This window comes from Chinchilla lanigera, unplaced genomic scaffold, assembly GCF_000276665.1.
Source record: "Chinchilla lanigera isolate Chin_1 unplaced genomic scaffold, ChiLan1.0 scaffold00095, whole genome shotgun sequence".
Taxonomy (NCBI): Eukaryota; Metazoa; Chordata; class Mammalia; order Rodentia; family Chinchillidae; genus Chinchilla; species Chinchilla lanigera.
The window spans coordinates 799,591-815,182 of record NW_004955496.1 but is presented as its reverse complement, the minus strand read 5'-3'; the positions used below and the strand labels follow the sequence as shown (position 1 = coordinate 815,182).

At 38.3% G+C, this 15,592-nt stretch overlaps 1 pseudogene; it reads left to right on the top strand.

The window, feature by feature from the left end:
• Positions 1-10,945: 10,945 nt before the first annotated feature.
• Positions 10,946-11,557, top strand: LOC102027419 (annotated as a pseudogene).
• The last annotated feature ends 4,035 nt before the right edge of the window (positions 11,558-15,592 follow it).

The window sequence follows — 15,592 nt, the reverse complement described above, 5'->3', positions numbered from 1 at the left end:
GTGTTAAAGGCTTGGTTCCAGACCATGATACTATGGAGAGGTGAAGGTGGGACCTAATGGGAAGAGGTGAGTTCAATGAAGGTGTGACCTTGAATGAGGTACTGAGATCCTGGCCCTTTCCTCTCTCTGCATCCTGGGTGCAATGAGATGAGTAGTTCCTTCCATCAGCACTCCTACCATGATGTGCTGCCTCACCACAGGCCAAAAGCCACAGGTCAACTGGCCATAGGCTGAATCCTTCAAAACTGTAAATCTCTCCTCTTTTTAATTTGATTAGCTCAGGCCTTTTGTTATAGTGATGGGAAGCTGACAAGCATGAAAGTGTCCAGTCTTACCTTCTACTCTGCTTGTTTTTAACAGCTGCGCATTTCCAAGCCATTTCACATTCACAGGGGTCTTTGACAGCTATAGTCTAATGCCTCTTTCTGTGGAAGGATTTAACTTACGTGAGTTTAATGCCTGTATAAAAGGGTATGGGTAGTAGAAAGATAAATAATAATTAACAATTTGAACAACATCTATAGTTCCATGACCATCCTCTCAATGAACAATAATCTTGTGTAAGCTCCAGATGCCATAGAACCTGCTATTACTTCCTAGGACATATTCTATTCCTAATACACTGTCATACCATGAACTTCTCACCCTACTGCACACTAGGCTATTATGCTGTTTTTCACACAAGTAGCCCTTAAATTCAAGCCAAAATTCATGTGGTTCTTCATGAAGAAACACTGATCTTTTCTAAAGCTGGACAGAAAACTAAAAAATATCTTGTGCAAAAAAGAGAGAAAGAGACAGAGTCATAGAAAAAAGAAAGGAGAGAGAATGGGAATAAGGTGGCCAACTCACCCTGGCCAAATTTCCACATCCTGCTTTGTCCCAGGGAAAACAGAATGTTTGATTATTCCACTAGAGGTGTGATGGTTAATTCTATCCACCATCTTTAGTGGGCCAAAAGAGATGTAGATACTTTGTAAAAAAAAAAAATTATTTCTAGGTGTGGTCCTGGGGTGCTTCTGAAAGAGATTGTCATCTGGGTAAAGATGTGAATGGGCCCAGGCATCACCCAATCCACTGAGGGCCCAAAAGTCCAAAAATAAAAGAGGAAAATGGATAAATTTGCTCTCTTCTTGAGCTGGGCCATCTATCTTCTGACCTTGCCCATTGGAGCTCCAGTTCTCAGGCCTTAAAACTCCAACACCTACACCATTGTCTCCCGGTTTCTAGGCCTTTGTTCTTGGGTTGGCCGTTATACCATCATCTCCTATGGTTTTCAAACCTTCAGAGTTGGAATGAGTTACACCATTGGGTCTCCCAGATCTCCAGCTTTCAGATGTCATATCCAGGGAGTTCTCGCTCTGCATAATCAGGTGGGCCAACTTCTATAAAAATGTATAGGCAGTACCCAACTATAGGATGCAGCAAAAGCAATCCATATTCAGTGAAAACTATACTGTAAGTGTTGAGTTTTTATCTTTTCCCTAGCTGGCAATATCTAGCACCATCCTCTGCTGGGATGCTGGGCTGTGACAGGGAACCATGACTTCCAGTTAGCCACCCCATGATCACAGGGAGTTATGGGTACTGTACAGTATTCTGTGTTGCTAAGCTACCACGTTCCATGGCTGAAGGATATTAAATGCATTTTCAACTTTGCAGTATTTTCCATCATGATGGTCTTTTTGGACTCTAATCCCACAGTAAGTGAAGGAGCATCTGTATCTATACATGTCCTATTGGCTTTGTTTCTCTGGAGAGCCCTGACTAATGTAATGCAGGCATCAGAGGAGCAGGCATACTCAGAGAAGCATGAAGCTGTACCTCTACCTCCCCACAGTGTCGTGCCCTCCCAGTTCTCCTCCTGCTTGTCTCATTTCTTTTGCCTATGATGAGCAAGGGAAAGAAAACTAAGCATTAGATGAGTCCTAACTTGAGCCAAATAACTGGAAAAGTGGATTACTAATACTTTATGCAAAAAAAAATTTTAAGGGATTTCTAGAACTATTCAGTGCATATTTCTCAAAGACTATTTTACACCACAAGGAGGAAAGGGAAATGAACCACGAATAGCAAAGTGGTCTACTCCTAGCCACACAGTAATTACGGGGAAAGTCTACTGTTTCTTCTTCTTGGCCAGCTTACCCAGCCATTTTTCTTGGTAAGTTGCTTAAGCTTATGTGGGCCTAAGTTTTGTGTTGTTTTCATTAAAATCTTTAACCTTTTTTAAAAAGAGATGATCTAGTTTTTTTGTAGCTCATTAGGTGATGATGAGGGATAAATAGGGAAAATTTGATAGTGCATTTTTAAAAAATCCCTCCTCAGACCTCTTTTCTCTAATTCTCTAGACCAGTCCCATTGCCAACTCATTTTGGCCTCATCATATGCTTATTTTCTCCATCCCAAACATTACAAATTGTCTGTCCAAGATTCCTCAGCATTCGTTTCGTTGTGCATGCCAAAAGAAAACCAAGTTAATATGAAAAGAATCAAAAGTCTTGGCTCTTGGGAGCAAGTTCATGGGTCTTGCTGTCCTTCTAGTTCACATCTTGGGTTTCCTTTCCTTCCAGGAAGAAATCTCCACATTTTTCTGGTCCAGAAGAGTTATATCTAGTGGTGGGAATTTCACATCAGGTAGGAGGTGATGGCAAAAAATAGAGAGAATTATTTCAGGACAGAAAGAATTTAGAGAGTTTCCTAAAACAACACTTAATCACCCGTGATTCTAATGCTCCTACTAGTTAACATCATGAAGTGACAGAACATGGGTTCAGAGCTAGAAACCTAACTGATTGATCCTTGTAGTGAAGTCGAAGAGATCAGCAGAGGTTTGTTCTATTTCTAACATGTTTACCACTTGCATGATTTTCTAAAATGTTTCTAAAACATTTCCAGAGACAAGTATAGCCGAAGTCATAAGCACAAAAATAGACATCATCAGAAGTACCACTGGGACAGCTCCCCTTGAAAGAAAACAATTTGTCTCTATTTTGATTCACCTTTGCCGTATTTCTGTCTACAGATACGTACAGAGCTTGCTAGGAAAATGCTCTACCTCCTCAATTGACTTTAAGCAATGAAAATGGGTCTAGCTGAGGCACCAAAGCATAGCCTTAAAAGTAAAGTGACAGGTCTGTGATGCTCAACTATAGCTCCCTGCTACTAAGCATGAGCTAGGCCAGGAGGGACCTTGCATTGTTGACTGGGATTGAGCTTTGAGAAAGAGGCTGTGAGGTCCCAGGGCAATAAAACCTAGACATCAAAACTGAAGCAGCCCACCCAAAACACAAGATACTTCCTCAAACTGTGTTATGCAGATTCCTCCAAACTTAGAGGCTAGCTGTTACTCTAATCCAGTATTCTTTCTGCATACCTCTCTGCATATTGCAGAGATGACATTGTGCCTCCTACTTAGCCCAGCTCACAGTACTCATGTGCTTCCCACCATTCTCACAGTCATTCAACCCCAAGTTACTCCTCTCTTTACAAATTAATGAAACCAGGGTCCAGCCCTGGGTCATGGCCTTTGTTCTGGTTAGCCTTTGTTGCAACTAGACTTACAACCTCTTGGGCTCCCTATAACTGCAGACATGTCTTTGTTTATTCTTGCTGTGGGTTGCATTAGAAGTGGTAGACTGGATATTACTTGCTAGAATTCCAATAATTTTTCCCTGTGATTACAATTTATAAACTCCTCCAGACCAAGAGGAGGTTTGGATGGACTCCTATATATCAGAGATATATCTCTGAAATTTTCCTTTGAAAAGTTAAACTCATCCAGGTTATAAATGCCTCATACTGATGTCAGTAAGCATGAGTAAACAGTGAGAAGGCTGGGGTGTGGGTCTGTTCAGATGGCTTCAGTCACTTTTATGCATTGTGCTGGTCATTGTGCTTGTCATTCGCCATTGACCATAAGAAATATCTCCAATAGCAAGTGCTTTGGGGAGATGAGAGAGAGCTGGAGGAGGGAGAAATTGGCAAATGGACTCTGCATCTCTTCCTACCCAGCCCCTCTTCCTCCTTGCCATGCTTTGGTTTGACAGTGGCTGTTATACTCCACGTATGGCTAGGGCTCCTGTTGAGTGGTCCTGAAACCAGGACCACAGTCCCTACCAGCTGCCAGGAAAACCACTTCCTCCACCTGCCCTTACTGGCCTCAGGGTTGTAGGAGTGTGTGCTGATGTGGTCCTTAGGTAATCACCATTTCACCTCGTGTCTCATAACTACTTCCAGGTCTTTGAAGGTAGCCTCTCCCTTAAACTCTCACCCCTTTTAAGTATTATCTGCTTCCTGCCAGGACATTGATACAACTACAAATGATAAGATGGGAACCTGAGGAAACCCCTGGACTATGAAGGTTGAAAAAAAAAACATTAAAAAATCTTTTTTTCTGCTACTAAGGTTCAAATCCAGGGGAGCTCTACCACTGAACTATACTCCTACCACTTTATGTTTTTTATTTTGCAACAGAGTCTCCTAAATCACCTAGCCTTGAACTTACAGTCTTCCTGCCTTAGCCTCCAAGGAGCTGGGCTTTTATCTGAAATTTTCATAGTTGAAGTACCTCAGTGATTAATTCTTTTCCATAAGCAGTGCAAAAATCAAATTTCAAAACAGTGTATTCACTTCTTCCATTTTTTTTAGGCAGGCTTCTTTTAAAAACTTAATTGTGACCTTAAAACTGTAACTAGCCTCCAAAACATTGCTTTGGTCTCTTGAGGACATTTTGAAAATATTCATTTTGGAATAATGCTGAAGGAGGATATTATATGATACTTTTTACTCAAACGTTGGAGTGAACCAGAGACCCAGCACATTCAAATTTATAACTAAAAAATATCAGAAGGTATCTAGCGTTCTTGTTCTGAAAACAAAACTGAGAAGATGAGCATAAATGGAAGGTACTGGGGTTGCTGAATAAAAACAAAACCAAATGAAAACCCAAGATTTTAAAGGAGAAATAATTATTATAAAGAAAGACTGAAGATCATTAGATGGCATATTTAGTATCAAAGAGAGGCATCTGTAACCCATCTGTATTTATTATGTCTTTACTTTTCTAAAGCTCTTTTCAGTCTAGAAATTGTTTTGATATACTCTGACACTCATTAATTGCCTCCCATTTGGAAACCAGCACAGGATTTCTCCTTCTAGAGAGTCTTGCTGAGAAGAGCATAATTTTGTTACAGAGCCCAAGGCTGACATTTAGAGATTAGACAGCAAAAGCAGTCTGGATGGACACCTTCGTTCACTTAGCCAGTCAATGACCCCTACTGAATAGCCTTTATAGATTTGGCTCTCTGCTCTGGGTTCAGCTGTGAGCAGCACACACACCATGATCCCCGCCTTTGTGGTGTTGGAGGAAGGAGAAGAAAACAAAAGTGTAAGACAATTGCACAAATGATTGTCATTATAACCCTCAGGAAATGTTACCCTAGGACACAGGTGATCCCGTCTCTGCACTATTACTCAGAAGGCACCTGGGACCCTCAGGTAATTCCAGTGTCGTGACTGCCCTGACCTCTATGACTTGATCACACCCCAGAGGATCTCATCCTTAGCTTCAGTTTTGGGTCTACCTGTTCACCCTTTCCCCCTCCCTATTGTCTCCCACCTCCATTTGTCCCCACAAAAGCCTCACTTCCTCCTTGGACATAGCAGCAGAATACACAGGCAGCAGACTTTAGCAGTTAAGGGGAAATGGCTGGGAATAGGCTATGATGTTGATTTTTACTACTACATAGAAGGAAAAATGTGAAATGGAATAGATGTGCTTAACAGGAAGCCCTCACCATGCTGTGAAAGTGGAACCAGAAGGGGCCAAGAGAGGAAGGAAGAACAAGGCCTTGTGCAGGAGGCAGAAGGAGAAGCATGGGAGAGATAGAGGCCAACATGTGCAGGGCACAGCCTGGAGGAAGATCCCAGAAATAGCACCCAATGGGCAGGGAGGGACCTGATCATGCAGGGTTTTGCCCTAAACACAGCAGAAAGCCATTGACAAGTAGTTATTTCATAATTGGAATATAAATATTATTTACATTTTTTGGTCAAATTTAATGAGTATTATTGATGACACTATTTTTTCAAAGCCAACATCTATGACATTTGTCTCCAAAATTCTTGGTCACCAAAGCTGTTACATTGGAATGACAATGATTCATAATCCATTCCATGTTCTTTAAATTTAGTGTTCTGTAGGATGAGAACTATGTAGACAAGTGAATACCTCTGAAACCCAGGCACAGACTTGCCCAGTTTGAATCAATGTAGACTGTGTGCTAAAACTCTCTGACTATTACCAGGAAGAGAACATAAATGCTGCTCAAAATGTGGCTCTCCTTGATAGCATTGTGAAACCCAAAGAGGACCTATAACACAAGTTAGCCTTTAAACACTCAAATACACATCAAATACACACATTTTCATCTTCCTCTATGCCTATAACAAAGATTCCTTTTCTCTGCATTCACAGTGAATGACTGCTCAGCAGGAAAGAAAACAGTTGCTCATATCATACTTTCCCTAACACCTGGTTCTTCCACTTTAACAAGGTGACTGGTTCCACAATAACTCAGCTATTTCTCCACTTGGCTGAGTTCCCCTGGACCTTAAAGTAAAAATGTATGTAATATTAGCTTTTCTACTAACACTGAGTTTCACCTACAGCATGCCACTAATTTATGGGTGATCCTGTGAAAGATGCATAGAGATTCCTTCCTCTGTCTTTTCTTCTGAATTTCTGATATGCCAAGAGGTAATATGATTCAAATCTTTCAGGTCACATGTTTACATCTACTTATATTTCACTGATTTATAATCATCTGCTACTGGCTCCTTTCCTGGTTTATTGTGTATTTGAGGTAACCATAAAGTAAAAAGTTTTTCCAAGTTCTTTTATTTATAGCATTAGAATAATGGTTGCCACTTACCTTTCAAACCAAACTTCTGTCAAAGATAACGAAATAGAAGGAGGTCATTCTACAGTTGTAGTTAACTTTCCAAATGCTGTAGAAATGCACAGAAAAGAAAGGTTTCCATGTTGAACTAACAGATTTCATATTTTATGTGCACCAGTGAGGAATGTACCTGGTCCTTCTAAAAATCCTTCTTGGGTTAAGAGCAGATGGGTCATAAATACCAAGTAAAAATTACTAGTTTCAGCCATTCTTAATTAAGTGGAGACCTTAGAAGTTGATCACAAAGTCCTCCATATCTGGCTACAGAGGGAACAATATGATATACTTTAAGGTCTAAAAGAAAAATAGTGTTCTCAGTCCCAGGTAAACGGACCTTTGTCCTGAGCTGTAGAGAGCTCCTCTTCCCATCCCCGCACTCTACCCTTCCTCAAGCTATGAGTGCTCTCCTGTGCATAGGGGGTCCCCCACTCAGCTTGTGTCAGCCCTCTGGGACCAATTTCTAAATTCCAGGACCCCAGAATCCCTTACCCAAATGGTCCTCACCTGCTTCCAGAGTCTCCAGACCATAGTTGACCATGATGCACATTTGGACAAGGAAGCACGGACAAAGCCTGGACATATGGGTTGGGTGTCCACCAATGTGCACACAAAACCCTCACAGTGTAAGATGGAGCCAGCAATGGGAAGGGAAGTGGTCTGGCTCCTGTCACACCTCCATGCTCTGGTAAGAAACTCCAGGTTGGGACAAATAACATCTTTTTGTTCATTTGATTTATAACTTGTGAATATTTAGATGCATGATGGGAGGGGGCTCTGTTTATATTCCTGCCCCGAATCCCTCCTACCATTGACCTGGAGCTTTGGCAACTGGTGGAAAGTGAGTCCCAGTCTGAGACTCCTGATCCCTCCATTGACAGGACTCAGGGACCAGAAACCAGCAGGAACACCAGTGACACAGTTGGACCCTGGCTAAAGTGCACACAATGGACAGGTGAGACTAGTGGCATGGAAGTCTGAAGCAATAGTGACAATACAAGCCAGCAGGTGGTGGGTTAAATGAACCAGTCTTGTGCTTGTGGACAAAGACACATGGAAGAGAGGTAGGAGGGTGGGGCTGCCCCCCTTTTTTCCTTTCTTTCTTTACTTTTTAAATTTTTTCATCTTTTATTTTTTCTAATTTTTTAAATAGCTAGGGAGAACTCCAGCCACAGAAAACTAATCCTATCCCCCAAATCCAGAAACAATGATCAGACCCAAACCTAGCACAAACCCACCTGCAATCTTGGCTACAGTACACATTCTGGGATCAGACTTGGATGTACCACAGAACTGTAGACACTAGAAAAATCTCACTACTTTTATTTTTCTCTCTCTGGTGGGTTTTCCTCTTGGTAGTTTGCTGGGTGAGTGTTTTTCATTTGTTTTTGTTGCTATTTGTTTTGTTTTTGTGGGTTTTGGGGGGCTTGGGTGCAGTTGTTTTTTGTTCTTCCTTGTCTTTTCTCTTTTTCTCTCTGTTCTGTTTTGTCCTGTTTTGTTTTTCTTTCTATATGTTTGTTGTTTTTTTCTGTGTGTGGTTATTTTTGTTTCCTGGTATTTTTCTTTTTTTTTTTTTTTCTTTTTTTTTTTTTTTTTTTTTTTTTATCTCTTTACATTTTTTTCTCTCTCATTCATGATTTAGATCTCTAAACTTTCCTTTTGTTTTATTCTACTCATCCTCTTCCTCCCTTTCATCATCTATATCACTTGATTTTATGGTACGTTCATGTAAGTAAACATTGTCTCTTTTCTATCTAGTTCACTTCAATACTCCCAGGCTTTTGCTGTCAATTCTTCTCTCTTGTGTCCTACAATTACCCAAAACTTGGATGATTATCATATGCCCTCCAACATTGCTCCTAGTATATCTAACCCCATCCACTTCTCTATCCTACCCCCTATCCCTTTTAAGCCCCCCTATAACAGATAAAATCACTCTACTAAGGGAGAAAACGTTGCATACAAGCCCCTGGTATCAGTTGGGTTATATTACATAACTGTAGAACTTGTTCCTACAGTTAAAGATAAAAGGTTAATAGTTACTACAGTTTTTCAGTAGCCAAAATGTGCTTGAGTCTATTGTTATTACTAATTGTACTATTTTGGCCAAGATATCATACCTGTTGTAATCAGTTTTTCTCTGCTGTATGACAACACTGTGACTATGGAGGTCATAACCATCACTATAGTCCAACACCAAAGAATCAGCCTTGGGTCAAATAGATAGCAACTGCACATTCCTAATATATTTGGAAGGTGGGTTCTTTGGATAGACATAGGGACCAAGAATCACCTACATCTAGAAGACATCCTGGGGAACAGACATCGACTGGGAAAGCCTTAACACCAGGGATAAAGCTATCTAACATAAAAATTCTACAAGCATCAACACTGAAAAACATAAAATTTAAAAATAGAAAATACAAAATGGCAAGAGGAAGATGCAAGATGCAACCCCAAACATCCAGCCCACCCAGGACAAATCTAGAGCACAGAAGAGATAGATGAAATCAGAAACTAACCACTAAGACACTCTGAAATAACAGCAGAAGTTAAAAAAAAAAAAACAAATTGAAGAGGCCATAGGAAAAATAATACCTAAGGTGCAAAAAGAAATGCCAATCAAAATGAAAGACATTAAAGCAGACACAGATGAAAAAAGTACAAAAGTTTAGGAAAATGATGGAAATGATGAATGCCCAACAAGAAATGGAATCAATGAAACAGATCCAAACAGAAAATCCAGGAGATTAAAAACTCCATTGAAAGTATACACAACAGGTTGTTTTGTTTTGTTTTTTTTTGGTTTTTCTCCGGTACTGGGAACCGAACTCACGACCTTGTACACAACAGGTTGAATGAAGGTGAGGATAGAATATCAGGCCTAGATCATAGAAATGTAAGTAGTGGCCAGGAAAAGAAAAATATCTTTAAAAATAGCAAGAGACCATGAAAAATCAATCCAACAGCTATAAGGTGAAGCAAAAAAGAACAACACAAGATTGATTGCCATCACTGGGAAAGCTGGAGACAATGTAAAAGCCGTTAAAATCATCTTCACAGAAATAAAGGCAGAAAACTTCCCAAACATGGGTAAAGAATTTAACATACAAATTAATGAAGCATATAGAACCCCAAATATCCATGATCAAAATAAATCTACACCAAGGCATATAACAATTAAGATTCTAGAAATTCAGCAGAAGAACAAAATATTAAAAGTAGCTAGAGAAAAGAAACAAATCACCTATAAAGGAAAGCCCATCTAAATCATAGCAGACTTCTCAACACAACCCTCAAATCAAGGAGTGCCTGGAGTGAGTATTTCAAGACCCAACAAACAATCTTCAACCCAGACTGATGTTCCCCACAAAACTATCTTTTAAAATTAATGGAGAAATAAAATACTTACACAACAAAGAACAACTGAAGAAATTCATGAGTACCAAATCAGCTCTACAGAATGCTCTGAAGGATATATTAGAAAGAGATAACAAAGATGACAAACACACAAACACCAATAGAAAGAAGCTGCCAGGAAGGACAAGCAATTGAACAGAGAACAAAGTGACCCAACAACAGGAAAACAATGTGAAAAAGATAAGCCAGTACATATCAGTTATAACCATCAATGTAAATGGTCTCAACTAACCAATCAAAAGAAACAGACTGGCAGAATGAATCAAGAAGCAAGATCCAATAATATGCTGCATTCAAGAAATATATTTAACCCCAAAAGAAATTCATAGACTACAAGTTACACATTAGAAAGTAATCCTACATGCCATAGGAACCCAGAAAAAAGCAGGAGTACCTATTCACTTGCAGACAATTTAAGCTTTAAGCCAAAACTGACCAAAAGAGACAAGTAAGATCATTACATACTTGTTAAGGGAAAACTCCAAGAAGAAGAGATAACAAACATAAATATATATGTGCCAAATATCAGTATACCCAACTACATAAAACAAATACTAGATTAACCTAAGATGGTGACTATGGAACCAGAAACCACCCCTACTCCTAATCCCCCACCTGGAGAAGAGGAGAAAACAGAATCTAATCAGGAGGTTGCTAACCCAGAACATTATATTAAACATCCTCTTCAGAACAGACGGACACTCTGGTTTTTGCAAGCAAACCTTCTACTGATCTCTAAGTTTGATACTGTTGAAGACTTTGGGGCTCTATACAACCATGTCCATTTGTCTAGTAATTTAATGCCTGGCTATGTTAAGGATTGTATTGAGCCCATGTGGGAAGATGAAAAAAAAAAACCAGTGAGGATGATGGCTAATCACACTGAACAAACAGCAGAGGCAAAGTGACCTGGATTGCTTTTGTCTAGAAACACTGCTGGACCTTACTGGAGAATCATGTGATGACTATAGGGATGATGTGTGTGGAGCAGTTATTAATGTTACAGCTAAGGGTGATAAGACAGCAATATGGACTACTGAATGTGGAATCAGAGAAGCTGTTCAACATATAGGGAGAGTACACAATCTCTGTCTCCTCCAAAGACAGAGATTGATTACGGGTCCCATGCTGACACAGTGACTAAGAGTGGCTCCATCACTAAAAATAAGTTTGTTGTTTAGGAAGACACCTTCTGAGTATTCTCACAGGAGACTGCATCAAGCAATTGAGCTTTGGGAGCTGAACCAAAGCCTCTTCAAAAGCAGAGTAGACTGCATTTAAATTTGATTCCTTCTAAATATTGCTAAGATATAAGAGAAGTCTCATTCACCTTTGCCTTGTACTTCTTTTACTTCTGTGGGTTTTTTGTTGCTGTTGCTATTAGAGTATCCACTATCCCAGTAAAAGTATTACAGTACACATCATCCCCAGAAACCATAAATGTGTTCCTGGTTCACTCTGTAATAGCTTAGTAGAATTACCATGACAAACACATTTTACCCTTTTACAATATTCAAAAAGAGCATGTATTTCTATAACAGGAAAAAATTGTTATGTTCCATTGTATGGAGGAGCATATTTTGCTGGTCTGAAAGAGTATGGTACATACAGTTTTCTAGCAATTTTCTTTGTTTCTTTTTACAGTATTATCTTTGCTGTACTCTTGCTGGTAGCTGCTAGATTTTAATTTATTTGTTTCTCTACTTGATAACATTAGTGGTTCTCCTTTCAGGTTTTCATTTGCTTTGCTTTTGTTTTTTCTCATGTAACACTGGTAAAAGATCCAGGAATATGACACAAAGGTGGAATAAACATTAATTTTGTGCATTCTTTGGTAGTTTTTTACAACTACAAAGCTTTGCTACAAATTTATGCATTTCATTAAAATCAGTGATCTCAATTTGTGTGATTTCCTAAATATAATTGTGGATTATAAAATATGTAATGTCATAATTACATTCCTAACTAGAAGTACTATGTCTGTTTTGTATCTTTATGATGTAGCTTAATACTTTGTATTAGTTAGGTTATTTTACTTTGGTTAAAAATGGCTCAAATAGAAAAGCAGTCCCATTCACATTAACACAGTGTACAAAACTATAAATAAAATGTGCACAGTAAAAAAAAACTAACAGACATAAAAAGACAAATAAGCACTAACACAATTGTAGTGTGAGGCCTTAATACCCAACTCTCACAAATAGATCAATTAGACAAAAAGATCAAAATAGAAATATCAGAATTAAACTAAGCCTGTGAGCAAATGGACTTCATAGATGTGTACAGAGTATTACACCCCCAAACATCAGAAAACATGTTCTTTTCTGCTGCACATGGAATGTTCTCCAAAATAGACCACATATTAGCCCACAAAACATGTTTAAATAAATGTGGAGGAATTGAAATCATCCCATGCATACTATCTAACCATAGCACAATGAAACTGGAAATCACTGACAAAAGAAATTGCAAAAACTACATAAACACATGGAAATTAAACAACCAATTTCTGAACAATTAATAGGCTACAGAGGAGATTAAAGATGAAATTAAAGAGTATATACAATTAAATTATAATGCCAAAAAACATACCAAAACTTACGGGATGTAATGAAAGCAGTCTTATGAGAGAAATTTATAGTGATGAACTCCCACATCAGGAAAACAGAATGAACTCAAATAAACAACCTAAAGTTGAACCTCAAACTTCAAGAAAAAGAAGAACGAATCAAACCCAAAGCTCATACAAGGGAGTAAATTATAAAGATAAGAGCAGAAATTAATGCAACTGAGATTAAGAAAACAATACCAAGAATCAATAAATTGAAATGTTGGTTCTTTGAAAAACATAAATAAAATTGATAAGCCATTAGCCAACCTTATCAAAAAGAGGAAAGAAAAAACACAAATTCAAGCAATTAGGAATGAAAAGGGGAAATCATAATAGCTCCTACAAAAATTCAGAAGATCATAAATACCTACTATGAGAAATTATATTCTATTAAGTGGAAAACACAGAAGAAATGGACAGATTCCTAGACACCACTGAATTGCCAAACATAAATCAAGAAGATATACTTCCCAAATCATTTCTGGAAGCAAGTATTACCCTGATTCCAAAACCAGGGAAGAATCCCACTAAAAAAAAGAAAACTACAGGCCAGTCTCCCTACTGAAGATGCAAAAATCCTCAATAAAATACTGGCAAGCAGAATGCAGCAAATCATCAAGAAGAATATACACCATGACCAAGTAAGATTCATCCTATGGATGCAGGGATGGTTCGACATGCACAAGTTAATAAATGTAATATACCATATTAACAGAACCAAAGACAAAAATCACATGATCATCTCAATAGATGTAGAAAAATTATTTGACAAAGTCCAACACCCATTCATGATAAAAAAAAACTCCACAGAAAATTGAATTACAAAGGTTTTATCTTAATCTGATAAGAGCCATCTATGACAAATACCAGCCAACACCATACTAAATGCTTAAAAGCTGAAAGCTTTCACTCTAAAATCAGGAACAAAACAAAGATGTCCACTATCACCACTCATATTCAAGATAGTTCTGAAAACATTGGCCGGAGCAATTAGATAAGAGAAAGAAATAAAAGGAATAAGGATAGGAAAGGAAGAAGCTAAATTATCATTGTTTCCAGATGATATGATACTCTACACAGAAGACCCCAAAAACTTCACCAAAGACTTGTAGATTTAATAACCCAGTTCAGTAGTGTAGGTGGACACAAAGTCAGCACTGAAAAATCAATAGCATTCTTGTACACAAGCAAGAAACTTATACAGAGAGAAATTAGGGAAACAACACTCTTTACAATAGCATCCAAACAAATGAAGTATTTAGAAATCAATCTAACAAATGAAGTAGAAGATCTATACATTGAAAACTACAGTACTCTGAAAAGGGAGATCCAAGAAGACATCAGAAAATGGAACGATATCCCTTGCTCAAGGTAGGAAGAAACAACACAATGAAAATGACCATACTCCCAAAACTGTTATGTAGATTTAATGCAATCCCAATCAAAATACCATTAGCATACCTCACAGAACTAGTGAAAATATCCCTAAAATTGATATGGAATCAGGAGAGATCTGTAATACCAAAATCAATTCTGGGCAACAAAGGCAAGTAACAGGGTATCACAATCCCTGACCTGAAATTGTGCTACAAAGCTTCAGTGATAAAATCAACATGGTATTGGCAAAAAAAAAAAAAAAAAAAAAAAAAAAAAAAAACCAGACCTAAGGATCAGTGAAACAGAATAAAAGATGCGGACACAGCTCCAAACAAATGCAGAAACCTTATCTTTGACAAAGAAGCCAAACAGTCACTGCAAGAAAGTCTCTTTAATACAGTGCTGTAAAACCTGGCTTTCCACTTGCTGAAGACTAAGACGAGGCCCATGTCTATCACCATGCACTAAAGTCAAAATGGATCAAAGATCTAAATATTAAAATAGAAACACTAAATTTACTGGAAGAAAAAATAGGCAGAAATCTTAAAGACATAGGTGTAGGCAGAGAGTTCATGAATAAAACCAACAGTGCATGGGAAATAGTACAAAAAATAAGCAAATGGGATCTCCTCTTATTAAAAAGCTTTTGCACAACAAAGTGAAAAGACAACTGACAGAGTGGGAAAAAATTATAGCCAGTTGCCTCTCAGACAAAGTACCATATAGAACATAGAAAGAATTGAAAAAAATCTGGGCCCCAAAATTCAAAGACCCAATCAAAAAATGGGCATTTGAGATGAATATACATTTCTCAGATGAAGAAATACAAATGGCAAGGAAATATGTGAAAAAATGTTCAATATCACTGGTCATTTGAGAGGTGCAAATTAAAACAACACTGAGATTTCGTCTCACCCCAGAAAGAATGGCTATCATCAAGAAATCAACCAGTAACAAATGCTGGCAGGGCTGTGGGGAAAAAGGAACCCTTCTCCATTGTTGGTGGGAATGTAGACAGGTATAACCACTGTGGAAATCAGTGTGGAGATTCTTCAAAAAGCTAGGATTACAGCTACTCCCATTCAACCTAGCTATTCTCCTTCTGAGTATCTTTCCAGAAGAATTAAAAACATCATACCACAGCAATATATGTGCACTCATGTTTATAGTAGCACAATTTGTAATAAATAGGTAACTTGGAAACAACCCAAATGCCCATAAAACAAGG